The sequence below is a fragment of the Dromaius novaehollandiae genome, chromosome W (assembly GCF_036370855.1).
Source record: "Dromaius novaehollandiae isolate bDroNov1 chromosome W, bDroNov1.hap1, whole genome shotgun sequence".
In the NCBI taxonomy this organism is placed as follows: Eukaryota; Metazoa; Chordata; class Aves; order Casuariiformes; family Dromaiidae; genus Dromaius; species Dromaius novaehollandiae.
Genome location: NC_088130.1, coordinates 54,730,447 through 54,757,054, shown reverse-complemented (window position 1 = coordinate 54,757,054; position 26,608 = coordinate 54,730,447). Strand labels below are relative to the sequence as shown.

At 42.6% G+C, this 26,608-nt stretch overlaps 1 long non-coding RNA gene across 1 annotated transcript; it reads right to left on the bottom strand.

The window, feature by feature from the left end:
• Positions 1-401: 401 nt before the first annotated feature.
• On the bottom strand, positions 402-6,525 carry LOC112993409 (uncharacterized). Its single transcript, XR_003261714.2, has 2 exons — positions 6,467-6,525; positions 402-2,953 (listed from the first exon to the last, which is right to left on the bottom strand). It is a non-coding gene; the product is annotated as an uncharacterized LOC112993409 (long non-coding RNA).
• Positions 6,526-26,608: the final 20,083 nt, after the last annotated feature.

The following is a 26,608-nucleotide window of genomic DNA, read 5'->3' as shown; positions in this document are numbered from 1 at the left end:
CTTGGTACTATTTTAAAAGCATCCTGCTTTGCACCCTTTACTGCTTTTACTAGTGAAGTATCAAAGAATACAGTGTTTTTATTTTGTTCTGCAAAGATTCCCAGCAGAATGTAAACTGCAAATGATCTTTTATGGCAACCAGTGTATTGCTCCCAAAGGGCTATCGTTGTAGGATTGCTACAAGTCAAATTATACTGCATTTTTAATAGTAATTTTACTAGTTATTTTGATTTATTAAAACTCTTCGGAATTTAGTTCTGCGAACCGCAATGTTGTAAACTATTTTTGTTTCTTTAAAGATTGCCATGTCAGATACAATAATCTATTTATGCAGAAGAGCATAAATATCTCAGTAATAAGTGTTATGATAAGAGTTTGAGGTAAGTAACAATTTTGAAATCTGCAGAAGATAAAGGAACTTTATTGAGCATCCTACAGCCAGCCAAAATTTGCAAGTCCAGCTATATAAACCCAGGTTAACACATTCTTAAAATTAGTTTTTTACTTCCAGAAGTTGCTGAAGTCAAATCAGAGCTGTTATGAAACTATGTCTAATGAGCAGCTGGTCTGCACAAAACAGATGAGAAGAATGCATGGTCCATATCACGGTTAGAACTGTAGAATTATGGAATAGTTGAGGTTTGAAGGAACTGTCTAGTCCAGCTGCTGCTGACTTTGAAGTTAGATCAGATTGCGCAGGGCCTTGTCCAGGGGAGCTCTGGAAATCTAAGGAGGACAGAAATTGCACAACCTCCTGGGCACCTGTTCTGTGTTTAACTAACTACCCTTACCATAAAAGGTTTTATTTCCTGGTATCTAGTCAGAAGTTCCTTTGCAGCAGTTTGTGCCCATTGCTTCTTGCCTTTCTGCTGTGTACGTCTGAGAGAAGCCTGGCTTTGTCTTGCTCAACCATGTTCAACTTGTGCACTGGGACTCACAGGTCCTTTTCTGCCATGCTGCTTCCTGGCTGGTCAGTCCCCAGCCTGCATGGGTTATTCTGCACCAGTCCCAGATTTTCCATTTGTTTGTGTTGAACTTCACGAGGTTTCTGTTAGCCCAGTCCTCCAGCCTGTCAAGATCCATCTGAGCGGCAGTGCTGCTGTCCAGTGCGTTGACCACTCCCCACCGTTTGGCATCCCCAAGCCTGACGAGGATGCTTTTCATCCCATGGTCCAGGTGACTGATGACAATGTTAAACAGTATTGCGCCTAGTATCAGCCCCTGGGGAGCACCACTTACGACCAGCTGCCAGTTAGACTACAAAGTGTTGAACACCACACTTTGAGTCCAAAAGTGTTTTTTTCACCAATCCGATCCCTATCTCCTCGGTTAGGATACAAGGTTGTCACAGGAGACAATGTTGCCTTGCTAAAGCCAAATGACATTACATACACTGCTGTCCGCTCATCCCCAAGGCCAGTCATTTCATCCTAGAGGGCAATCGATCAAGTTGGTCACATGCATTTTCCCTGTGGTAAATGCATGCCAGTGAACCAAGGACCGTTTCCATATTTGAGGTTTCAAAAGTAAAATGTTATTGTCTTTCACTGATGAAAAACAGACAGGAATATGATTTTGATTAAAGGCTTTTAAGGGTACAGTTTCACAAGTGGCTTAAGCTGAAGCTTAAGCTTTTTTAGCAGGATGAGTCCCCTGATGCAGCTGACTGGAGCCACCTGAGCATTGCTGCCAGCCCAGGAGAATGCAGAAACTCCCTTTTTGGTGGAAGTACACTCAGATCTGATTAAACAAGGTTTCCACCACATCCTGAGTATTCATTTCTGCTCTGTTAGTTGTAGCTTTTGTAACTGCATGTACCGGTGTACTGAGCAAACATATCTCGGGTTTTGTTAATAAGATTTCTGACTAGGCTTTTGGAAGACAGGCATTCGTGTGGAAAAGTGTAAAGTCCCAAAGCACAAACTGTTAGAGTTATGCATGGAATTTGTGGGCTTTCTCACCCAGCCTCAGATACTCTAGGTCACCTTCTTGTACACTTCTAGTTACAATTTTTTCAAAGGTACCAGTTGTGATTCTGCCTATGAAGTATAGGATGTATGGCAGCCCAAATGTTCGAACTTTCCCAAAGCTTTCTGTTTGTAAAAGTAAACAAACCTTTGAATTAAGTTATTACATTTTTGGAAAGTCATGCCCTGTACTGAAATGAGCAGTCTTAAACACGAGTGAGGCCTGAACAGGAACTCAAAAAAAGCAGGAGTTGCAATCTGAAAGCCATGTTCATTTTTAACATCTTTGCACTTTAGAACTCAAATATCTGATTTTTCCTTCAGACTGGGTTTTCCTGAACCACCTGCTGGGAACAAAGGCAGGAACATCTCAGTAGCTGCCTTTTTGTCTTCCATATGACCTACAGTTTGAATTTCCTAGTTGCTCTGTTTTTATTTGTGTTTTGAAAAAGCAAGAATCTGAGGGGAACAGAGCAGACACTTTTTCTGCAGCTTAATGTGCAGCTTGAAAATAAAAACAGCTATTCAATATTGTAAAGAGAGAAACAGCTCATTTGGCAAATAGCAAAAAATCTTAGCCATTAGTTGACATCTCCGTATACTAGTCTTCGCAGATCTGTTAGTCCATTGTTTTCTTTGAAAGCATATAATGCAAAATATTGTATTTTTCTGGCTTTTAACTTGGGGAGAAAGCATTCCAAAAGTTTCTATAACATAATCACATACAATGAAAGCATTCTCAATTCAAGACTATTTGTGCTCCTTCTCTTCCAGGAATAATTAAACAATACCTCTTCGGCGATCAGTTTTATAGAGAACTAGCATAGAAACACTATACTTGATGTCTTACTACAGTGCTAGAGACAACCGTATGGTATCAACTTCTACTTCATCTTAACTACTTTAGCCATCAGGAGCTCCATGTGGTTAAAAATGTGGAAGCCGCTGCACAGTGAACTCAAACAGTTTCTCTTCCTGCAGTTAAACTGTAAAAATAAAAATACATTTTGCATATTTGGGTAGGAACGTGCTTCTGTAGTCAAGCTGTGGCCATTGCAAAATTAGGCTAGACCTTGAATCAGTCTCAAGAGCAAAGGCTATAGGAATATGTAAAATATCAACTTCAGCAAAGCTAAGTGCAAAGAGGCAGCCAATTTTTTCATTGACTCCCTTTGTAGTATTAAATGAACTTACAGCATTTTCATTTTAATGTGGAGAGGATTAGTTCCTGCTTTGCAGTTCTAAATCACCACCACTGAAAATAAACATTCATTCTTATTTTGTAGAAAGAAATGTGCCTGTCTTTTCTCATCCCAAGTCTGTGTATTGGCAAATGACAATAAATCTCAAAAGGCGAGCTTCAAGAAAGCGGTTCTGCTGAATGGAAAGGGGAGCTGACAGTCAAATGTTTTGTTCTGTACTAGATTTTGGTTTTTGTGTGCTCTCCCATTTAAAGTTTTCATTCCTGTAACATTTCCTTTTCATTATAAGAACAGCTATACAGAATCGGACCAGGGTATCCTGGTCCTCAGGAGTGGTCAGTGGTAAATGCTTAGAGAGGGGGTAAGAAAAGTGCAAGCATAGACCGATCTTTCCAATACCATGTCTCCTGGCTTTCTGCAGTTAGTGGGTTCAGGACGTACTGAGCTGGAGTCCTCAACACCACTTGCAGTGATTAGGGGTAGATGTATATTCCTTGAATTGGTCCAATCCCTTTGGCCTCCTTAGCATGCTATGGTGGTGACTTCCATCAGTTAATTCATTGTAGATCGAAATATATTTCCTCAGCCTGTCTCAATCTTCCTTATAACTTCAGAAAAAACCCTTAATAATTTCTATTTTAAGAAATATTCAATAGTTATTCCTCATTACACTATACATACACTATACACTATTTTAACTGACCTCTGTCGTATTGCGTCCCCCCACTCCGGTAAAAAGTCTTCAAAGTTTTTGTGAGGGAAGCAAATGGTACAGACAGGTCCTAATGATGTCTTGTTAACTAGCAGGTAGCTAAGGCTTGAGTCAAGACAGGTCTTATTAAATAAGTTTGTTATGGAGCTCAGTTCATGCTCCATGCCATGCCATCTTACCTAGCAGATTATCATCTAATCATTTAATGCCCTTTAGCTTTGGCTGTTGCAAAGGGATAATGCAACTGCAGTTCTGTTGTTATCCAGGTACCTGCAACTGTTTTAGCTACTCTTGTCCTCTCCCTTTTTAGCACAGATTTTAATTTTCAAAGCAAATTCTTGATATTTTTTTTCTAGATTGTAGCTGGCCACTCTGTTTCTGTGTCCCTGCTATTGTTTTGCATTTCTCTGGCCAGCTGACTGTTCCAAATCCATGATGTCCTATGCTCCTTCATTTCTGCCACTCCTAGCCCTGGTGGTCCTACTGTCTTGAAGAACCTACGCAAACCCCATCCCCTATGTTTGCATGGCTATCGTGCAGACCATGCACCAGTTTCTCTCTAGCTATTCCTCCCTTCTGTTTTTCTTACTTGGGTGGCTTTCAGCTGACCATTTTGCTTAGTCCATTTTTGTGCATTCAGTGTCACAAAATTCTCCATTTCATAAATACGCTGCAAAAAAGTTCTTTGAGAACATGAAGTTCTTTTCCCTTTGTTGTCCTGTATTGTCTGTTGTGGTATTGTGGTGTCAAGAAAACTTGTCTACAAACAATCTGCTTTGTGGCTAATGATGACCTCTCTATTTTTATTTGTTTTCGTGTGTGGGGGCATTTGTTTTATTTTTGACTTCTGGCATTTGTTTGCAGACTGGTTTTGTACATTGGCTGGATAGACAGGGAAAGGAAGTGGACCCATCCCCCAAAATACTTCTGAGAGTTCAATGCATGGTTTCCATTAACTTACATGCATTCAGAAATATGGGATGAATAAAGAACATGCTGAGCACAATAGAGTGGTGCTGTTAAAGATTAGAAAGTAGCCCAACTTGTATCACGCAGGGGAATAAAAAAGGAAAACAAAGGGAAGTGATACAGCAGAGAGGACAGCAGCGCAAAGAATATTTAAACCATGACTATTCCAAAACGTATGCACGCAGTAAAGCATTACCTGCTACTGTTTCAATTAGTAGTGAACAGACCTTGAGTATTCACGCGCACAGAGCTTTTTCTCTGATGGCAGTGGGTGTGCTGCAGCTAGGAGCTGTACCACTTTGGCAGGCACAGCTACTGTGAACCCTTGAATCAAATCGAAACCAGTTGTATCACACCTCAAAGATAATGTAGTTGATAACTTCAGCACATTTTGTTATCACTTGTGTTAAATTCCAATTCTTTCCATACTGTTGCCTGAGCCCCTTCACCATCCTCTTTCCAAGGCAGGGCCTACAATATACTTAGAAATGACCAGTGATCCCTGTTGCCTTGTCAAAGAGTAGCCACATCTTATGTAGTAAGAGAGCATTTTCCGAGGCCCTGGAGGTGCTGAGCGCTAGGGATCACGTCTGGGGCCTGGGGTAAGCTCATTGTCTAGATTCCCATGTCTTTTAATGGTCTGAACTTGGGGCATTTGCGCCCTATGCTCAGTCTGCGGTAAACTGGTGTTCTCGGCCCAGTATCTGACGGATGCACTGTGTCAGTGGAGCAGGTCTTATTAAGGCAGAAGGTGGGTTATACCTACAGAGAACAACTGTGTTTTTCCACTTTGGAAGGCACGGCTCTAGCTTGCCGGGAACAGACAGTACTGTACATGCTAGGCTCTGCTTGCAGCTATGTCATCTACGCAACATTTTAATTGTATGTGTGTGTGTTGAAGTGCAATGTCTTTGTGCTTAATAAGGACAATGATAAATAAACGCCTTAGCTGCTGGCCACTTCCCCTGTCCCAAGAGGACAGAGTGTATTATAGCTACCACATCTAAAATGTATTGAGAAACTTTCTTTGAGGCTGTTTATTTTACAAAAACAGTAAAACAGATTAGCAAAGACTGTATGTGTAAATCTGGGGATAGATCCAAAAAAAGAAGCTTAAGTGCTGCAATGCTTGACTTTACTGCACATGGCTTGAGAAGTCCAGTATGATGGAGATCCATGCAAATTTTATGGTACATGTTTGTTCAGCCCTTTTTCATATGCTGTACTCAGATATCATTTTGCGATCTCCATTTAGGATGTGGAATTCAAAATCTTCCCTGAAGACAGAAGTTTACAACCCTTCTTTCCAAGGGGAGCCGGGATTACTCTTTTCAAATGCAGGGAGTGATGGTTTTCCCTCCACTGAGGGCTGAGGACTGAGACCCTTCTCAGGCTTCTAGAGAAGTCTCTGGGTTCAAATCCCTTTTCCAAAAGACCAAAGCAAGTAATGGGATCTGAGAGCCTCTTCCTTCATATTCCTACAGAAGTCTAGTGCCTGTTGCATAAACCAAAGCTCCCCAGTCCTCTTCTAGAGGGCTACCGATCCTTTATCTAAATCTCCTGACCCTTTTCCCCCGGATCTGAGACTAGCACAGGGTGGGCTAGTTGACGGTTACCTGACTACTGAGGTGGTTGATCAGCATCTTCCAACAAAGGCTTTCTTGTGTTTCTCGCCTGAAAAAAAACAGATAGAAAAGGCTGATGTGGCAGTCTAATCACAGAGCTGTATTCAGGTCCTGGCGTAGCTGCTCCCTGCCGGAGTTATGTGGGAAAGCCCATCTTCCACTAATGGTACTGCATGTGCTGGGCAGATAAACAGGACTATTAATCTGTTTTGACAGAAAAGGGTATGAGTCATATGAGTTTTAGCTTTTTCGAACACTTATATAAATGTACCATTTTAAAAAATTTTCTATTGGTAATAGAATTGGGTGCTTGAATTGAATTTTCAGCTAGCACAAGCAGGCAGCAGATGCTATTGCTAATATCTGTTTTCTAGAAAACCCCACCTGAAGAGTAACCCGTTATTGCCAAAGTCAAGATTGCTGAAGAAATCTGCTTTTACATCAGGCAGGAAGGTGCTTTCTTCAGCCTGTTTTTTTCAGAACTGTGGAAAAGACAACACAGGAAAACAATTGGAATAGATTTTCTTTTTCCTTCTGAGTAGGGGTTTAGCTCTTCCCGCAGGTGTTGCAGTGTGTACGTCCTTTTCACTACTGCCAAGAATGGTACAGTTAGAAGTGCTGTTTATGGACAGAATATGTGTTCTTTTCCCCTGTGTAAAAAGTGCTAGCAGCTGTTGTCAGGGTCTGAGCTAAATTAAAAAAATCTGCCTTAATGATGTTTCCTGCCCAGTGGCTTTCATAATGCTGTGTTATGTGGTACTGATTTCCCTTTCACCAGGCCTAGAAATGCTCTTTTCAGAGCTGCTCCAATTACTGTTCAGTCTTGTTAACACCAGCCTTGTGCTGCAGGGCTGCGGGCTGGAACTGACACATCATGTTGTGGCTCTTCACTTCTGTTCGAAAGACTGAGAGAAGAGTTGAAAGGTTGAGAGAAAAGATGGCCAGTGTCTTGATTACGCTGTAATTAGGACACAACACCTGTTCTTAAGCTTTCTTAATCTTGCTCTGAAATGAGTTTAGGGTATTTTGGTGTCTTTTTATTTCCTTTTTCCAATTTTTTATATTGTGTTTCTCTTTAGATGTTTATCTGCTTGCTTTACTCATCTATAGTTCTCCATTGAGCCAGGTATTGATCTCATTTATGAATGTATAAATCGTCAGTAACTTTTTTAATCCAGGTGAAACCCCTGTGGATTTATGCCTGTGTAACTAAAATTCAAATCTGAACCAGTGTTCTCATTGGTGTTACTGCTTACTTAGTGCAAATGAAATCAAATTTCAGTTTATTATTTGGTCACAATTCTGCACATTCATGTGTTGTACTTCAAATCTGTTATTTTTATACCTGTTGTACCGATTCTTGCTTGTGTAGAGCACGCAGAAAGAGCATTAGGAAAACGAAATGTTATCGTTCCCTTCCCAAATTCAAATCTGTATAAGAATCTAAGTGTTTAAGCTAACCCTGGCTTAGGGCTGGGACAACGATGGCTAACCTGAGAGGTCTACACTACAATGAGGACATGGCTATGATTTGTAGATATCGGCTACACCTTATGTCAATGCTTGTTCTCCTTACTCTTTGTTTCTGACTGGCTGCCTTACTCAGCTCCCAGGTGTGTTGATCTTCCCCGCAGATAGTATTTTTCACTTATTGTTTGTTTTGCAATAGTTCTGACCATGTTGATCTCAGTTTTACCACAAATATTTTTCAAGAGAAAGTGGTCTAACGAAAACCAGAGAACATCTCCGTATAATTTTTTAAAGAAAGCTGGAGAGTTTTTTCCTTTTTTTTTCATTTAAACTATTTTTAAATTAAAAATATCACCCATCTTTTACCATTAAAAAATGATTTTCAGTTAGCATTTATTTTATTTGTAATCAGAAGGAAGTCTGGGGTGGCTGTAATAATGAATGTTGCTTGCTGCCGGTGAATAATTTGTTGGCTTTGTCTTTTACTTAAAATATACCTTTGGAATTTCCTAACAAAAATGTTGTAATTCAACACAAAGTTTAGACTAAAGGTGAAAGCGTATTTAAATAGGGTTTGTAGTTATGCGACTATCATAATTTCCTCTACTCTCGGTGGAAAAAGTTGGCTTGAGGAAACTGATTTAAATTAAGGGTAAAGATTTCTTCCCAAATTCTTGTTTAATTATATGTCTGGATATTATGTCACATGTCTAAAAAAGTATCTCTGAAAAATCTGGAAGTGTTCACTTGCAGGGACATTGCTCTAAACTAGATGGGAAGTTAAAGCATGATTCAGGTGAAACTAAAAAAGATATTGTGGAACTGACGTGGAACTTCAGAGAGCTATGCCCTGTTGGAGCAGCGTCTGGAAGCTAGATGAGATACCCAAGGTATCTAAAATCAATGCAGTAACCTATCCTGGGGAGTGATAGCCCTCTCTTTGTCTGCAGTTAAAACAAATGGCGTATTTCATGTCTAGTAAACCTAGTGCAAAAGGATATATGAAGTCGAATAATATAAATGTATGTTGTAGCCCCCAGAATAAAATACCTGTGTTGATGTCACTAGAACTGAAGAAGTCATCGTTACCTATTGTAACATATTGTTCAGTAATGAACAGCTTTCTCTAAGGCCTTTGAGAAGGAGGAGCAATTATTTACATTGTTAGTGTGCCTCAAATCACAAGTTCAGGAGGTAGCTCTCTAAAGCTACCTGTTGTAGAAACTTCGCCGATATATGATAGTCTTGTCCCTTGGGTGCCTTAACCAGGACTGTGGTCAGGTGCCTTTTTCTTCTGAGTGTCTACAGCCTGTCTCCTCTCCTAAAACCAGGCTTCTGCAGGGTTTGCTCTTCTAAAACACACCAACTATCTTAGACTCTAATCTAATCCCATGTAGTTTAGAGATTTGTAGGGAACGGCGATCGGAAGATCTCGCGATGGCACGGAAAGAGGAAGGAAGAGGAAGGATATGACGTAGAGATAGCAGTGTGCTTGTAGGTATATAAGCAAATACATGCGTACAATAAACGCCATTTGCAGCATCCTCATATTGGTGTCAGTGCTCATTGGCCCGGAGGCTGGGGGAGCCTCCGTGCCGTCTCAGGCGAACGGGAGAGTGTCGCATCAGAAGGCGACAAGTGGTGACCCCGACGTGATAGCTGAGACGGCGGACCGCAGGCGGTCGAGAGGATCCGGATCATGGACGCGGTAGTTAAGGTTATACGCGTGGGTGCCCGGGAATGGGGGCTCTCTATGAGAGCGAATGCAGTTGCGAACTGCGTCGGGCGGCTCCTGAAAGATGGAGCGATAGTTAGACCAGGGGACATTTTTTCCCCTTCTAACTGGGAGAAGTGCACTCGTGCACTTGCTCAGAGAGCTATGGCCACTAAGAAGGCCGCAGAGCTTAAGACGTGGGGAGATATAACGATCATTTTAGAAAGGACTAGGGAGGAGCTTGAGACCTGGCAGGCTGCCTGCGCGGCGCTACACATGTCCGCGGAAATGGCAACACAGACAGCAGCAAACGCAGAGGAGCGAACGGAGGCGATAGAGGGAGAGGCGAAAGTAGGGGATGAAGTGAAAACGGAGAGTGTGGAAACAGACATAAAGGAGGAGGCGGTTAATCAAGATCCAGAGCAGGGAGAGGGGGAGGCAAAAACTCCAGAGGCTTACCCAATAACGCCCTCTTCTCCGCCTCCGCCGCGGTATCCGTGGAAAGAAATGAGGGCGATGGAAGGGGGAGAACTAGGAGAACCAGGAGACCTTTGTGGAGACCGAGATATGAAAAAGCCAGAGGCGGGTAGAGGAAAAGAAAGCAAGGTGAAAGTGAAGGAGGCAGAAGAAAAGGAAAGACTGCTTATAGTGGATGATCCCCGAGACTGGCTACCGGGGGCCATGATTCGGGTGCAGTGGGAGGACGAAAGAAGAGAAGAAGCAGGGGAAAGACCAGAAGCAGGGGAAAGACCAGAAGCAGGGGAAAAACCGAGGGTCCCGCACCCGGGAAAAAATGGCGCTGGCCGAGAGAGGAGTGGGTGTCGACCAGCATTGCGGAAGGAGGAGACTGAAGACTCAGGTGCAGCAACTAGGGCGGAGTTCCCCCGCCGCAGTCAGAGGCGAAGGAGAAGAAGAAAAAAAAAAAAAAAAAAAAAAAAAAAAAAAAAAAGAGGAGGAAAGTCACAAGAGATATGGAGCAGATGTTTATGCTGCTTACAGCTCTGGAAGAAGAAATAGCTAAACAAAGAGGGCTATCAGAAGAAATAGCTAAACAAAGAGGGCTATTAGAGGCAACAGCTAAACAAAGAGGGCTATCAGAGGCAGCAGCTAAACAAAGAGGGCCATCAGAGACAGCAGGTTCTACCCAAGCGGGAGGGGGAAAAGAAATTCCCCTAACAGACTGGAAACTGATAGCGACGGAATGTGCCCTGAGTGGCCTCAAGTTTCGTGCGCCAATAGGGGCCTTCCCAGTACGAGTTGCCCCGGGGGGGGGGGGCAGTGGAATGGATGCCCCTCGATCCAAAGACGGTACAACAGCTATTGAAAGCAGTGCAAGAACAGGGCCTGCGACACCCGGTGACACAGACATTGCTGGACGCGGCGCATGCGGGAGGCCTAATACCGTGGGATTGTCGCGCCCTCGCGCGACTGGTTTTATCGCCCACGATGGTCCTTATGTGGAAAGAAGCGTGGACCTCGCGCTTGCAGCAGGCATTGATGGCCGCACAGGCAGACCCGCAGAACCCACTGGGCCAATCCACCCTAGCGCGGTTAAGAGGAAATGATGCGGCCATGGCTACACCCCAGCAGCAGGCAGCGGGCCTGAGACCTCGGGAGATACTGGTGGCAACAGAAGCATCTCGAAAGGCCTTTGATGATATTGGGCCACTGGTGCAGCAGGCAGAGCCATGGACGACTGTGAAGCAGAGAGTGGGAGAGCCGTTTGACAAGTTTTGTGACAGGCTACAGGCAGCAGTAGAACTTGCATCTTTACCAGACGCTGCGAAAGGAGCGGTGATGTTGGAATGTATCAAACAACAGGGCAACGAGTTGACAAAAGAAATCCTAAGAACAGCGCCTAAGGGAGCAAGTCTAGGGCAGACGATCAAGTACGTATTAGAACACCGGGACAAGACCACAGCCCTACAGATTGCTGCAGCAGTTATGGCAATGCCGGAGGTTAGAGCTAGAGGAGGTCCAAAGGGAGGCCCATGCTTTGGCTGCGGGCGAATGGGCCATTTGAGAGCACAGTGCACGAATAAGGGAAGTTACGCGCGCCCAACAAGGGGTATGGGGAGCCTTACATGCTGGGCCTGTGGAAAACCAGGACACAGAGCACGAGATTGTCGGCGGTCGGGAAACGAGAAGCGGGGAGGGCAACTAGGGGGCCACCCCTCCCCGGTGAGCCGGCTTCAAGTAGCCCCTGTCAACAACAACACACCGCTGATGGACAGCTCCAGCGACCAAACTCCGAAGGGAAACCCCGCGTGGCCCTGGTCTTAGGGTGTGAGAAGAGACCCCGAGTGAAAGCGCATCTGATAGGCCCACCAGGGGCGGGTCCTCCTAGCATCCCCTTAATAATGATGCTAGATACGGGGGCAGATGTTACATGTGTGCCCTCGTGGTTGTGGCCATCGAGTTGGCCAGCAAAAGTGGCAAGCTCGTTAGATGGAGTGGGAGGCAGGGCGGAGGCTATGATTTCTGAAACCGATATCACAATTGTATTGGAGGACCCGGATAGGCCTGCTCAGATCATCCGTGTGCGGCCGTACATAACTGCCATAGGGGAACCATTGTTAGGGCGAGATGCCTTATTGCAAAGCGGCTTTCACCTGACAAATTTAGGGTAAGGGCCACTGCCTACCTCCTCGGGGCTCATTTCGCTGTCCCGCTGACATGGTGCTCCAATGAGCCTGTGTGGGTAGAGCAGTGGCCATTGACAGCGGACAAATTGGCGGCTGCCCGACAAATAGTAAGTAGAGAATTAGAGCAGGGACACCTGGAGGAAAGCCACAGTCCCTGGAACACTCCTATATTTGTGATACACAAAAAGGATAAGTCTAAATTTCGATTACTGCATGACCTACGAGCGGTAAATCAGCAGATGGAAGCGATGGGTGCCCTCCAGCCAGGGTTGCCACTACCATCAGCAATACCAAAGAATTGGCCAGTGGTGGTGATGGATATCCAAGATTGCTTTTTCTCTATACCATTAGCCCCTCAGGACAAAGCTCGATTTGCCTTCACACTGCCCTCAGAGAATCTGCAGGAGCCAGCAGCGCGATATCAATGGACAGTCCTCCCGCAGGGCATAAAAAATTTCACCTACGATTTGTCAGGCGGCAGTAGCTAAGGTATTGCAGCCGGTAAGAGCGCAGTTCCCGCGCGCGCTTATCATCCATTACATGGACGACCTCCTAATAGCTGCAGAGACCCAGCAAGAAACCGATCAGGCAGAACAGGCAGTAATTAACTGCCTAAATGAAGTGGGATTGTACGTCCAGAAAGCAAAGACGCAAAGGGGAGAATCTGTCGACTATCTGGGAACCACCATCCTCCCCAGAGCTGTGGTCCCACAGCCGATAAAGCTCAATAAAGAGATACGAACGTTGCATGATGTACAGCAATTGGTTGGAGCTCTCCAATGGCTGCGAGGGCTGATAGGTATTCCCAAGGAGTGGATGGAGCCACTGTTCGAGTTGCTCAAGGGCCACAAACCATGGGAACCGAGGCAGATGACACCGAACGCGTTAGAAGCCCTCCGAAAAATAGAAGATCTCATGGCAAAGGGCGGAGTAACGAGATACGACCCGGCCAGACCAATCAATCTGTACGTGGCAGTTACAAGAACAGGAGCCATAGGCATTCTAGGACAAGGGACACCGGAGCGTCCGGAAGTCGTATGGTGGATAGTGTCAAACCAAATAAGTACGGCATACGTCACAATCGTAACAGCGTTGGCACAGATGATACAGAAGGGACGAACCGCCACCGTTCGGCACTTCGCGAAGGAGCCTGAGTCCATTTACCTGCCGGTAAAAAGGAGTCAATGGGACAGCGTGGTCCAGAAACAAGATAGTATAGCAATAGCTTTAGAAGGATTCCCAGGAACAATCAGATTATCACCTGTGCTGGAGATGTATACACACCTCACCGTCCTTCGGCCCCATCTGAAAGCCCGAGTGCTACGGCGACCTGCACCAGGGCGCACAGTGTTCACCGACGCGTCATCGGTGACCAGGGCAGCGGTTGTTGTGTGGCAAGATCAAAAGGCCCAATGGCACCGAGTGAAGATCAGCGAGCCGGACAGTAGCGTACAGCATCTAGAGGCCCGAGCTGTGGCGCAGGCATTACAAATGTGGCCAGAAGAGCATTTGAATGTAGTGACAGACTCCATGTTCGTCTTTAAATTGTTACACAACATGTCATTACCCGGATGGGCCGGATCGCCCATTGCGCTAATGCTAGAAGAAGCCCTACAACAACGGCGGGCCACTGCCTCTGTTATTCATGTTCGGAGTCATGAGGCAATCCAAGGAGTGTACCAAGAAGGCAACAATAAAGCCGATCAAGCGGCCAAAGGTGTGTGGACAGTCGCAGAAGCAAGGCAGGTGCACGACCTTCTCCATGTTGGTGCAAAAGCACTGGCAAAAAGCTGCAACATCCCCCTTACCACGGCTCGTGAAGTGGTTGCGGCTTGCCCGTATTGCCAAAAAACCCCCCTGTGGGGCGCCGGCATCAACCCCAGGGGGCTGAAAGGAAACCAAATATGGCAAACGGACTTCACAATGTGCCAGCGACTTCGACCACGGCCCTGGCTGGCTGTCACAGTAGACACACACAGCGGTATCATCGTTGCGACCCAACATAAACGAGTCACAGCGCGGGCGGCACAGTTGCATTGGCACACGGCAATGGCCTGGCTGGGTGCCCCAGAAACTATTAAAACAGACAACGGCACGTGTTTCACAGCGCAAAGCACGAGAGAATGGGCCGTACGGTGGGGAATTAAGCTAGTACACGGTATTGCCTATAATAGCACAGGTCAAGCCATTGTCGAGCGAGCAAACCGCACTTTAAAGCAAAGGATCGAGATTCTTGGGGAGGGGGAGGGATATACACAAAGAATCCCCGCGCACAAACAATCAGAAATAATTATGCGCGCCTTATTCGGTCTGAATCAGTTCATCAGGGGGGAGGAGAACAAGACGCCAGCAGAAAAGCATTGGGTGGTCCGAGCGATGCACGAGGGACCAGACGTAAAGGTTCGAATCCCGGAAAAAGGGGAATGGGAAGAGGGGTGGCAGCTGGTAACCCAAGGACGAGGGTATGCAGCGGTCAGGCAGGGAGAAATGGTAAGATGGGTCCCTATGAAGTGGGTACGCCCAGACCTCAGGGCAAGGACAAGACAGGAAGCAGAGAGTCAGGTGAATTAATGAATGTCTGAGTTTTATTGCAGGGGAGGACCACCCTGAAAAGCTGATGATCCCTTCTAGCAGCAAAGACAGCAGACAGGAGAAGAAGAACAGATGAGAAAAGGCGCGTGAAACCACAAGAAGAACGCGTAACCAGAAAACCCGAGAAGATGGCAGGGGGAGCAACCCAAGTAGCTCTCCTTGTAGCGATGCTGGGACTGGGACTCCAAGGGGTGAAAGGCGAACCAATGTTAGTGAAATGGGGTAGTAACAATCTATGACTCACCTGGCAAACCGGACAGGAAATAAGCAATTTTGCCTGACGTTGGTGGGTGCGGGGCAGCCCTTTTAAGACATGCTTAATAGGGGTCCCATTGAATTTGACCGTAGACCTACCAAAGCTGAGAGAGCATTGACACGCTGAATGCGTCATTGCCCTGGGACCCGCAAGAGCTTGACCTTCTGGGTTCAGTAGTGGTAATTGGCTTGGGCTAGGACCATGGGCCAGGCAATTACTAATAGAAGAGTTGCACCTGCTACTGATGCTCGTGCTAGGTATATTAGTATGTAGACTAGTGTTTAGATGCTTGGTAAGACAACTGCTAGAAAAGGGGTGGTCCCACCCACACCCACACTATGAACGCTTAACCCGCGACACGGCAATTTAAAGCAAATAGCATAGTCAAAGCATGGGGAGGGGGAGATGTAGGGAACGGCGATCGGAAGATCTCGCGATGGCACGGAAAGAGGAAGGAAGAGGAAGGATATGACGTAGAGATAGCAGTGTGCTTGTAGGTATATAAGCAAATACATGCGTACAATAAACGCCATTTGCAGCATCCTCATATTGGTGTCAGTGCTCATTGGCCCGGAGGCTGGGGGAGCCTCCGTGCCGTCTCAGGCGAACGGGAGAGTGTCGCATCAGAAGGCGACAGAGATTGTAGTAATGTTGTTCATAAACTCAACTATTAATATATAATTCAGAGATACTTTACAGATATCATAAAAGTTTAAAAACAATATTCTAATGGTTGAGATCCCTAGGCGAAAAATTTGTCTAATTTCAATTGATTTGCAGCATATACAGGTAAGTAGATTCTACTTTTTTGCAGCATAATGTTTTCAAAATTTGAAGCAAAACCAGTATAGGCTGGTCCACGAGCATGTTGGTTTTGCTACTTTAACTTTGTTGGCTCATAGGCGCTCAATTTTTACTGAAATCCACACCGTTATGCTACATGGCCATAATTCACATCCAGTTATAACGAATACTTTATACATCTTCAGCAGTGCCTCTAGCGATAGGAGCCACCTCTGTATTGTGTTAATTGAACCCGCAACAGAAGTTACCTTCTGAGTTAGATGGCAGGTGAGCAGTGTTCAAGATCACAGTTTGGGATGTAGACTCCTAATATCCACTTCTGTCCGTTTGGATACCCATGTCCATTCAAACCACAGCCCCAGGCAGACAGAGCAGTGCAGAACCTGAAAAGGTGGAGGTGGAAAAGATCAGCACCAGACCTTCCGGGGGAAGCACAGGGCAACAGCTTGTTGTTCTGCTAGGCAGGACTGACCTGACTTAACAACATGAAGGCAGAAACCCCTTTCTATTCAACTACAATACATGTGAGGAGATGTGAGGGTGACTTCCCTGAATAAATGAGCCGAAGTTTGCACATTTGCTCATGAAGCATTGAGAATTTTCATTTTGAATTTCACAGTCTATGAAAATCTTTATTATTGTGTTAAACTGACATCGCTTTTCTCTCTTTACTTTTAAAGTACTTCATATACCCACCATTTTTCTGTCATGTGTGACTGGCACAAATAAACCTGTTTCAATACAAAGAGATGAGCTTAATATGTCTGGGCAGACAGAAAACATGAAAAAAGTGGAATTTGAATTACTTAATTTTCAACAGCACATTACCCTGCCTTTTTCCCTCCAGCCCCTAAGCTGAAATGGTTCCAAACTGTTAACTGAAAATTAGGTATAAAAAAGGGATTGTCTTTGGTTTAGGTTTTATTCCTAATTTTGATTTCAGAGATAAGCATAAATGGACTATTACCATTAAAAAGACCAAAAACTTCTGTCATTTTATCTATGATATGATACAATACGTCATATCTGCACTTACAGTGCAGTTCTGGTAGATGACAGTATCTTCCTAAACTGGAATCAGACATTTTTTTCTGATTAATTACTTTTTGGCCTTAACAGAAAAATCACGTAGAAAATTATTTGAAAAGTAGGTTATTTGATAAACAATGGTCATATTTTTCAGAATATTAATCTGACTAATTTTTTTTGCTGGCATCCAAGTAGGTATCAATGTATCTGCACTGACAAGCTTTGACTAAATGAGAATTTAAGAATTTATCCTATTCTTATTAGACCAAATATATTAATCAATACCTTTGAAAATACCATGGGAGGGAGTGGAACGGAGAGAGAAAGAGATGAATGCTACAACTATTCAGCAAATTCTAAGCTGATCTTTCAGAGCTAATTAACGGAGTCTGATTAATACTGGATGGAGAATGACTCTCCACCTGCACATCTGGTAAATCAAGCTTTTTGTGCATTTAAGGTCTTTGGACTGTGAGCCATTATTTTACTAGGAGTGTAGACTGTCTACTCTGAAAAAGCTGGCATACACTCGCCGGGAATTCAGCTTCAGTAAATCCTATCTAACATCCTTGATGAATGTAAACATTTCTCTTAATTTACAATAATTTTAAGAAGCTGTTAAGATCTTTTATATAACCAGCTAATGGAAACAGGAGGTGTCCACCACATTGAAGAATCACATCACTGTGGAAAACAAAGGGAAGGATTTCACTAAAGGCCTTTACTAAGGTTGCTTTTTTGTTTTTAAGAGGAATAAGCAGACAGGTAAGAGACAGCAACAAAGATACAGACGAGATACAGAGTCGCTGCTAGCTTAGACCTGGAGAAAAAAGACAGAAAAAGAGAGAAAGCAGCTGGGTTGCAAAATGCTATTTAAGCAAAGCATACCCGAGATCTTTTCCCTGGGCTGGTATTGGTTTTTTCTGTGTAGGATCCAGGACTTTACGACAAAGGTGATTGCCATCAATTTCTCCTGCTAACACTAATAAAGAGCACTGAACATTGTGTTAGAGCTAGGTTCCAAAGGGGTAACCATGCAATTTTACTTGTTCGGTTTTCTGTCATAACAAGTAAAAGCTAGGCAGACTTAGACGAAATAGCTGATGACCACGGCTAACACCAGTGAAGGATGAATGGAAAGTTTCCTACTGGCGTTAGGGGAAACCTGCAGCATCTAATTCTGCAGCATGTTGCACATCAAAAGGGGCAGAAGTAAAAAATGTGAAAGCTCCACACTCCAAGCAAATTGCTTTCAGTCTTTCTGGATAGACACTCAAGAGCTTCTACCTTTGTATTTCATTGACCTTCAGCTCCCCTCTGACACTTACCAGCTCCTCTCCGGAAGGGAAGGGGGTGCAGAAGCAGGTGTCTCAGGGAGCAGTTCCATTTCTGAGGGCTGGAGTTAGATCAGGTGGGTGCAATTATTTACCTTAAAATGTCAGGAAAAAAGTTCTTATGACAGTTAAAGACTTGGGTTTAATAATCTAAACTTCCTGCAAACAGTTTGCTCAGTGTCAATTTGACTTTCTCAGTGGTGAATATTTTTCTTTAACTATGCACAAAAATTTACACAAAAACATTTCATATTTAAGTCACAGTCTAAAAACTTCATATGAAAACTATAAAAGGCAAGCAACCACAAGTCAATACAAATGAAGAATTAGATTAATCTATGATATATGAACTGCTAAGATCAGGAAGCAACAGTAATTTTGTCTGTGTGGCTGAAGATGCAATATTATGCTAACACCAGGAATGAGTCAGAGAATTCTTGATCATCTGGTAATTTGTTCATATTGCTGGAAAATAAAGGTAGGGATTCAGCTTTTATCAGGCAATATTACATTTAAATATGTTTCATCACACAGAACTCCTAGACAAATAAGGCTGACATTTTCCTTTATAGAGAGCTATTTACTAGTATAGTCCTCAGCAATAATTTGTGCAACAAGATGATAAATACCCACTCCGTGATTTAAAAACTTCAAATAACAGAATCCACTACATATACAGATTAATTATCACAGCACATGAGAATGATCACCTCTTTTAGTCGAAATCCTTGTCTTTTAGACCCAATCGGTCTTCTAATTGTTCAGTTCTATTATACTTTTTTGTGCTTGATGAAGGAACTGTTTGGTATCAGATATCTCCTCATGTATATCCTTGTAGATCACTTTGTCTTGTCTAGATGAAATAAAGGAATGGATCTCAGGATTGTTTTTAGACTTCTTTTCTGAATGACTTTGAGTTCAGCATCTCTTTTTCAATTGCAGAGCAAAAATTACATGTGGACTTGCAGGAAAAGACCCACTAGGCAATGCTATTCATACCTAGGTAACAAACCCAGCACCGGTAATATTATTGCTCTACTCTTACATCATCTCTGCCAGGAGTGGGGTAACTGCAAGCATATAGGCCACGTAGCCAAGTGTGTCTGGGGCCAGGGGAGACCTCCATGCCAGTCCACAGCGATGCATGGTGGGGTGAGTCCTGACAGCTCACTGCTCGAAGTATTTTCCTTACTTCTCTTAAGCAGGGCCATGCCAACCATACTACAGTGCTCAGGGAGATAAAGGTGTAGAATAAATTGGATGCTGTCTTTAAATCATTAGTATGCAGAAAGATGATACAAGTAATCAAATTTCTTTTCTAACCAAATTATACAGTATGAAGAAAACACAATCGTTTCTATCTCAAGCACAAATGTATTAGTGCTAATGAAAACTCCAGGGCAGCTTTTAACAATTTCATTATACACTACCTTGGAACATGGTAGTTCAATTAATCTCTGCAGTGACACATTGCATTCTTAACTTCTCTAGAAATAAGTTTCACTGAAAGAATTGTGTTTGATCTGTAGTCTTTAGGGAGTTTAAACAGGAAAGGAACATTATAAGACTCTAAATGGCTAAAAAAAAAGTATTTAAAATACTAACTTTCATGTTCTTTTACAGTACATTTCTGAAAAAGATTCCAGTTATGACTATGAATGTGTCTAAAAGAACATGAAAGTCATAGGGGGGGTTATTTTATACTTTTTGTTACCATACTCCACTCAAAGAAATATTTAGTCTTAGCTTTACATAAGAAATAAAACTTGTATAGGCAATACACATGCAGCATTTGAAGGAGGGCATAAAAGAAGAAAACACTTTAAAAGTAACAATAGAATTTTTTGTCAGTCATTACATTTCTGATGAAGGAACATAGGGCTCACCAAGTCCTATATGACCAAGTGGCACATCAAATGCCATTCTTCACTATGAATTCCTACTCTGATATTTCAGATCCCTTTTCTTGCTCTTTAGGGGTTTGCTTTTGTTTTCTCTGCTAGCCAGGTTCTAATATATGTTTGGTGTGTGCTGTCATCATCTTTATCCAGATATTTTACTACTGCCATCGTCACTACCAGTTTTGGAAGAGTCTTTTGGGAAAACAATCTTATGCCTGTTATCTGGGGTAGCTATACTGGGAAGATTTCTTTCCTGGTCTGATTGTGGGGGTTTTAATGATTTTTGCAGTTTAGTGGGACTTACCCATTTGTATTTACCTGCAACTTCCCTGTTTTATCATTATAGCTGGCAAAAATAAGTATTATTTTTAGCTGGTCAAGCTAGATTCTTAAACTCTTTCAGGATTCTTCTGTATGGTTTTCTAGATACCACTGATTTGTTCTAGCCATTTCTTTTTCTTACATCACCATTTCGTAGCTGTTTTTGTTTGGAAGCTCTTTCATTACAGCTATCTTTCAGGTATCCTCTGTGATGAAGAATGCCGCAAACAAAATATTCTTCAGCTACCTATATAACGCCCTTTCCAGTGTAGTTTATAAGCTCAAGAGTCCCTGTGCAATAGCGGAGTGTGTTCCTGCCTCTACAGTGAACACTAGACAACCTGCCGGGCTCTTGCTCTGTGTAATATCGCTGATCACCGAAAGGGATGCTGTGGCACTCTCGCAGCCAAAATAAGATTCAGCAAACAAGGCACGGAGACTTTGGGTTCCTGCCCTCCCTCCCTGCCCGTGCCATATCCTATTGACGCTGTAGTGCCTTGTTTCTCGGTCTGCCGCTGTGTGCGTATGAAACTCATGAAGAAATTTCCAGCAGGTCCGTTTCTTTATTCTGATTAGCGTTGAGTTTCTGAGCATTTTTTTCTTTTGTAAGTTGCCCCAGGTCTGGAGGAATGGTCCTTTTGAGGACTGAAGGCTGGTTAACGGATAGGAAGTAAAGGCTAGAGCTTCATGGTCACTTTTCAGGGTGGAGAAGAATCAGCAGTGGGGGTCCCGTCGGGATCAGTGCTGAAACGGGCTTTATTCAACATTTTCATCAATGACCTGGAGAGGGGAGTGCACAGGGAAGTGTCCTTAAATAGTCTGGATTTTATTCTTTCAGAGCCTTTTCACGTTTGGTTTTTTTTTTTAATTTAACTTAGCAATAGTAGGTGTTCCGGCTTCTGTTTCTCTTTTCAAGAATATTGGTCAGGACCAAGTTGAATTTCCTCTGCTGCTGTGGTTCCCCAGCTATCAGCACTGAGAGGCAGTGCTGGCAGCGAACATGTGTCTTTCAGATGGACCGAGGGCAAAAAATCTTCACTGAAGTAAGCTCCCACCATGATCTTTAACTGACAGGTAAAGAATGAAAGTGAATAACTTGACGACACTTAACGTGGCTGCTGAAATGGCTCTGACGTGGAAGTCTGCCTAGTGGAAATCATCATCAGCACAGGTTTAGTTGTGCTGCTAAGATCAGATTTGGTTATCGCTATGCAGAGACGAGGAAGGTTTATCTCTGACTGTGTTGTACAGAAGCTGACAGCCTTCACGCTGTATAGCTTGACAATTACCCATCAGCAGCAATTTCTGCTTATCATTTCTGATTGTTACTTAATGAGGGAGTTCTGAGCATAAAGAACAATCTTTTCTGCAGTAGAAATCTAAACATTTAAAATTAATTTTTCTCTTTTGGATTATAATATTTAGTGTCATTCAGATCAGTTATTTACAGGAAAGGATAACACTGAGCTATGAAATACAGAATTATTCCAGCCCAGATGAATTACAAATAAAATAGGGTGGAATTATGTTTCAGTGTCAGGTAATTTCAACTATTTAAAAATAACTGCATTCTGTGCATCCTAAATAAATGAAATGGAGCTTTGTAATTATCATCCTCAAAAAGCCAGAGACTGCTCTATTTTGGAAGCTGTCAGATACAATGTTGTAAAACTGTTGTAAGCCTCAGCTAAACCTTGCCACACAAATGAGCTCACTGTCTCTCATCAGACATTGAAAACTGTTTGTCCATAGTGTTTATTTTGAAAGATTAACTTGAATCCTAAAACAGAGAGCTGACAACAGGGCATACTGATTCATCTTCAAGTGGAGATGCGATTTCTTGTTTTCTTGTTTTATTGCAACAGATTATGTTGAATATTTGAGCCTAAATAGTTATCTAAGCTAAAAATACAGCAATGTTTCCCTTTCCCTTTTTCCTTTTTCGTTTTTCCTTCTTCTTTTTTCTTTTTTCCTTTTTCCTTTTTCCTTTTCCTTTTTCCCTTTTGAATCTTATAAGATATTAATTTGTCTAGGAATGTTGCCATTCACATAACAGAGTGTTTCAGAGTGTACTCTGGCACGGAATGGGTTAAGGAATAAATGTGCTTTTAATGGTCTTCAGTTCTTTCAAATCTGAGTGAAGTGGTTAGATGGGGCTATATACTACTGTCTTTGCATATGTTAAATATTACTGCTTTATGAATAGCTTTATTGATGTTATGGACAACTTGTAAGAATTATCTCTGTTTTTTTCACAGCTTTATGCTCACATCAGGCCTGACAAACATTTTAGCACATGAATGATCTCATGACAGCCTGTGTGGTTTTGATGTACTTGACATTTTAAGTTTTGCTGAACTGGGACCATATATAAAAACTTTGTTCCTCAGGGATTCTGTATCCTCCGTTGTACACCACAACAAACGCAAACCAGAGTGCCAATACTAATCTACTCCAGGCAGATATGTTCCTTTACTGAAGGTAGATTCCCAGTTCCACCGTATAAAGAAATATAAAATAAATATAAAAATGCAGTGGAAAAAAAAGTGAGGCTGAAAAACAAAAGTAGAGCACTAATGATCCCTTCTGAAAAATCATGCCTGCAAACTGTAAATTCATTTGAAATAAATATGGAGGTTCTGTTGTTTAAAAAAGATGATTTTGCACCTGCTTGTTAATTTTATGATGTCATGGTTCCATTCATCATTTCATGAACATCTTTAAAGGGAGAAGAGCTGCTCATGAAAGCGCAGAATCTGGACTTTGTGAGGTCTAAAAGAAGGCAGGAAATAAATGCTGCATGTCTTGCTTGATTAGTTATAAAGTCTTCATTGGGGTGGTGTTTCCACAAATTGGCACCTGGTATATCTGTTTCAGACAATCAGAACAGAAGATGGTTCTGGCAAATAAGAAGAATTACATTGTGTGTGTTAAATTCAGAACTGAAAACTATTTATGTAATTCAAGAAAATGTATATATTCAAGAAATAAAGAGCACTCTAAAACTTTGAGTGCATTAAAATTGATGATTTGGAATGTACTTTCATTTGTACAGGTTTGGGAAACACTGAGTCATTTACAGCAGCATAAATGATTAAGTTAAATACTTTAAATTGCTTACTTATTATGGGAAGATAAAAACAATAATTTAAAATCTAACCAGGGTTCATAGAGATCATTATAATTCTTACAAATGGATTTTCAATCTAATCCACAGCAGAGAAGGAATAACCACGTCAGATGCTTTTAAGAAGATTACCTTTATTTGCAGAGAAATATTTTACTCTCTGTTTCTAGTCTAACTGCATACCGGGGGCAACTTAAGAAAGGAGCTCAGTGGCAAGGAAGAAGAGAGGTGATGAAGGCGTAAGTCCCTTTAAAAAATCAATCACCTCAATCCAGTTTTGACTATGTAGGAGGTGCAACAAATGCACCTGACTTGTCAGCCTTGGATTGCTGTTAAAGGAAGCCTCAGGTTTGGATCCAGATATATTTTGGTGCAAATCTTTGTTAAATCATTGCTGAGGATAATCGTTGATCCCATAATGGACTGGATCTTGTAAGCTTTTAATCACATAACTAGGGCCTTCTTAAAGTTGCATCAGCCTTCAGAAAGCCAGCCCTTAGCTGGGCCACAAACTAGATGGGATAACAGTTTCTGCAGGCAGCAATTCCTCCTTATCAGTAAGCAAACACAGATTAGAAGAGAGACAAGGGGAAGTAGAGCATTTGAGGAAGAGGGAGAAGGAGGAGGATTATGCCCCGAAGAAAGGGTGAAAGGAAACTGCAGTGCCCTGAAACTTGATCAAACAAGAAATGTCATGATTCAGAGTCACAGTTCTTCCTATTGCCATATTTGCTACTACCACCTTTTTCCAGAAGAGCTTGCTCTTCTCTACGCTCAGAAGGCCATCTGCCGCGGTCCTCCCATCCCCTCTCAGTCAAGAAGCAGCCCTTGCAGAGAGAAGTTATCAGACCCAGAAGCACAGACGCATCTTCTCTCAGACCTGAAGCTCCCTTTGTTTTTTGGGCAGGTCACCAATTCTGGAACATTTCAGCTCAGGGAAGACACGCAACCTCATGTGCGGCTTCTGGCTGTGCCTGTGTGGGCAATCGAACAGTACAAGCGGAGTGGGTCTGCACAGCTGATGAGGAGGACACAGTGCCTGCCACATCCGTGTTTCAGGGGTTTTACTTTAGACAGCCTCTGGTCTTATCCATTGGCCAGAAGGCCTGCTGGCAACTGAAATGTCTCTTCTAGTTCAGAAAGGAACTGAGGTCCAATGCTCTGAGTTGTCCTCGTGCTGTGAACCACAACACAGTAAGAGACCCATTTGACTTAGAAGTGCACTCCTGAACCAAAGCAGAACGCGCATGTAGACAGACGTTCTGGCGGCCACGGGACATTTGCAATTAATTCCTTGCATGACGTAGAAACCACTGAAAAGACTTGAATTTCTGTCACTCCAAGCTGCATAGCCAGAGCTCCCAACAGCTAAACCTCCTCAGATCATCTGGCTGGACACTCTGCCGTGCTACTGTCTCATGCAGTTTGCCCTGAGGAAAAAAAAATAGATTGAAGCAATGGGACCTGTTTGCTACCACAGAATCAATGTACAAGAATATTCTTGGTATGAAAGAGGCTGACGCGCTTGAAGGAGCTGACAGCCCATCCACCGTATATTTTAATTTGTTTTGTATGTGTCTTACTGCTAAAGTGTAACCAAACTTTCTGAGCACTAAAGGGTTGGGCCATCTACCCAACCTGTCATCCAAGCAAACAAATTACTACAATTTTTAAATTTAATCTTCTGTTCTTTACATCTCTCCTTTATCTGTGCCGTCTGAATTGTTAAAATCAAAGGGATTTCTAAGGAGACCTACTAAGTACAGGTCAATGCCTGAAACCCACAGCTGCCTCAGAAAGTAAGTTTTGATGAGTGAATGTTGACTGTGTAGCTAAAGTGTGTGCTGCAAATGAAATTTTTTACTGCTGCATTAAGAGAAAACTACATATGTAAATTAGCTTATTATTTTCTGTCATCAACACAAGACTAGATTAATGAAGTGCTAAACCTAAGGCTTATTTTTAAATATCCATGGCTTTTTAATGGCTTGACTTCATACTATTGAAGTTATGTTACCACTTAAGAAATATTAACAAAACTGAGAGGAGTGTTAAATTCTAAACATATTCTGTAAATGTTATAATTCTTTTATAATAGCCCTGTAAACAGGCTCTAGCTTTACAAATTATTTGCCGCTCTCCTAAAAAAGAGAGGTCAGGAACAAACAGGTTAACATGAACAGAGTAATGAACTCCTACAGTCTTACAGAAGGTACTCTCATGTCTCATGACTTGTCACAGAAGCAGAATAAAAGATATATATGTTATTATGACAAATAAGAAGCAGAAATACGTTGTGGTTGTGCCCCTATTCTGTCAAAACAATTACTTCCAACTTTGATATAGTCTGCTTCCCCAGAAAATGATTTCTTGTTGAAGTATAGGTCTTTCTGTACAATTTATTTTTTTAAAATCATGAAAGAATGAGCTGAAGAGCTGTACTTTGTCATTCTTAACAAATAGCCAGTATCTTCAGCAGATGTAGCAAGCAGGCTTTGAGCCTGTCTTCATGTGTATTTCCAAGAACTGTTTAGCACAGGCTTGAACTAAAACTCTATATTTCATTCATGTACAAATTTCTGTTTATAGATCTGGGTTTCACTTCTGCTGCCCCTTTCCGCTCCCATGCTTATTTTTGGTGGTCTACTTTTTTGTTTGTTTGCTTGTGGCCTCATCTATGTAATAACAGTAATGGTGATAATAAAACTAGAGTGAACACACAATGAATCCAAACATGTTTGAGAATCACTTAGCCCAAGGAAGTGTGCATTGGTTTCCGTAGGACTGGTCATGTGAGCAGACATATAAAGTCAAGCATATACTTAAGTGTAAGAGACAACAGGTTGTTATGGTCGTTTTACAGAGGGCAGACTGAGACACAGAGCTTAACGACTGTATTCCTTGTACTCCTCGGCAGATAGTGTCATAGGATAGAGGTGA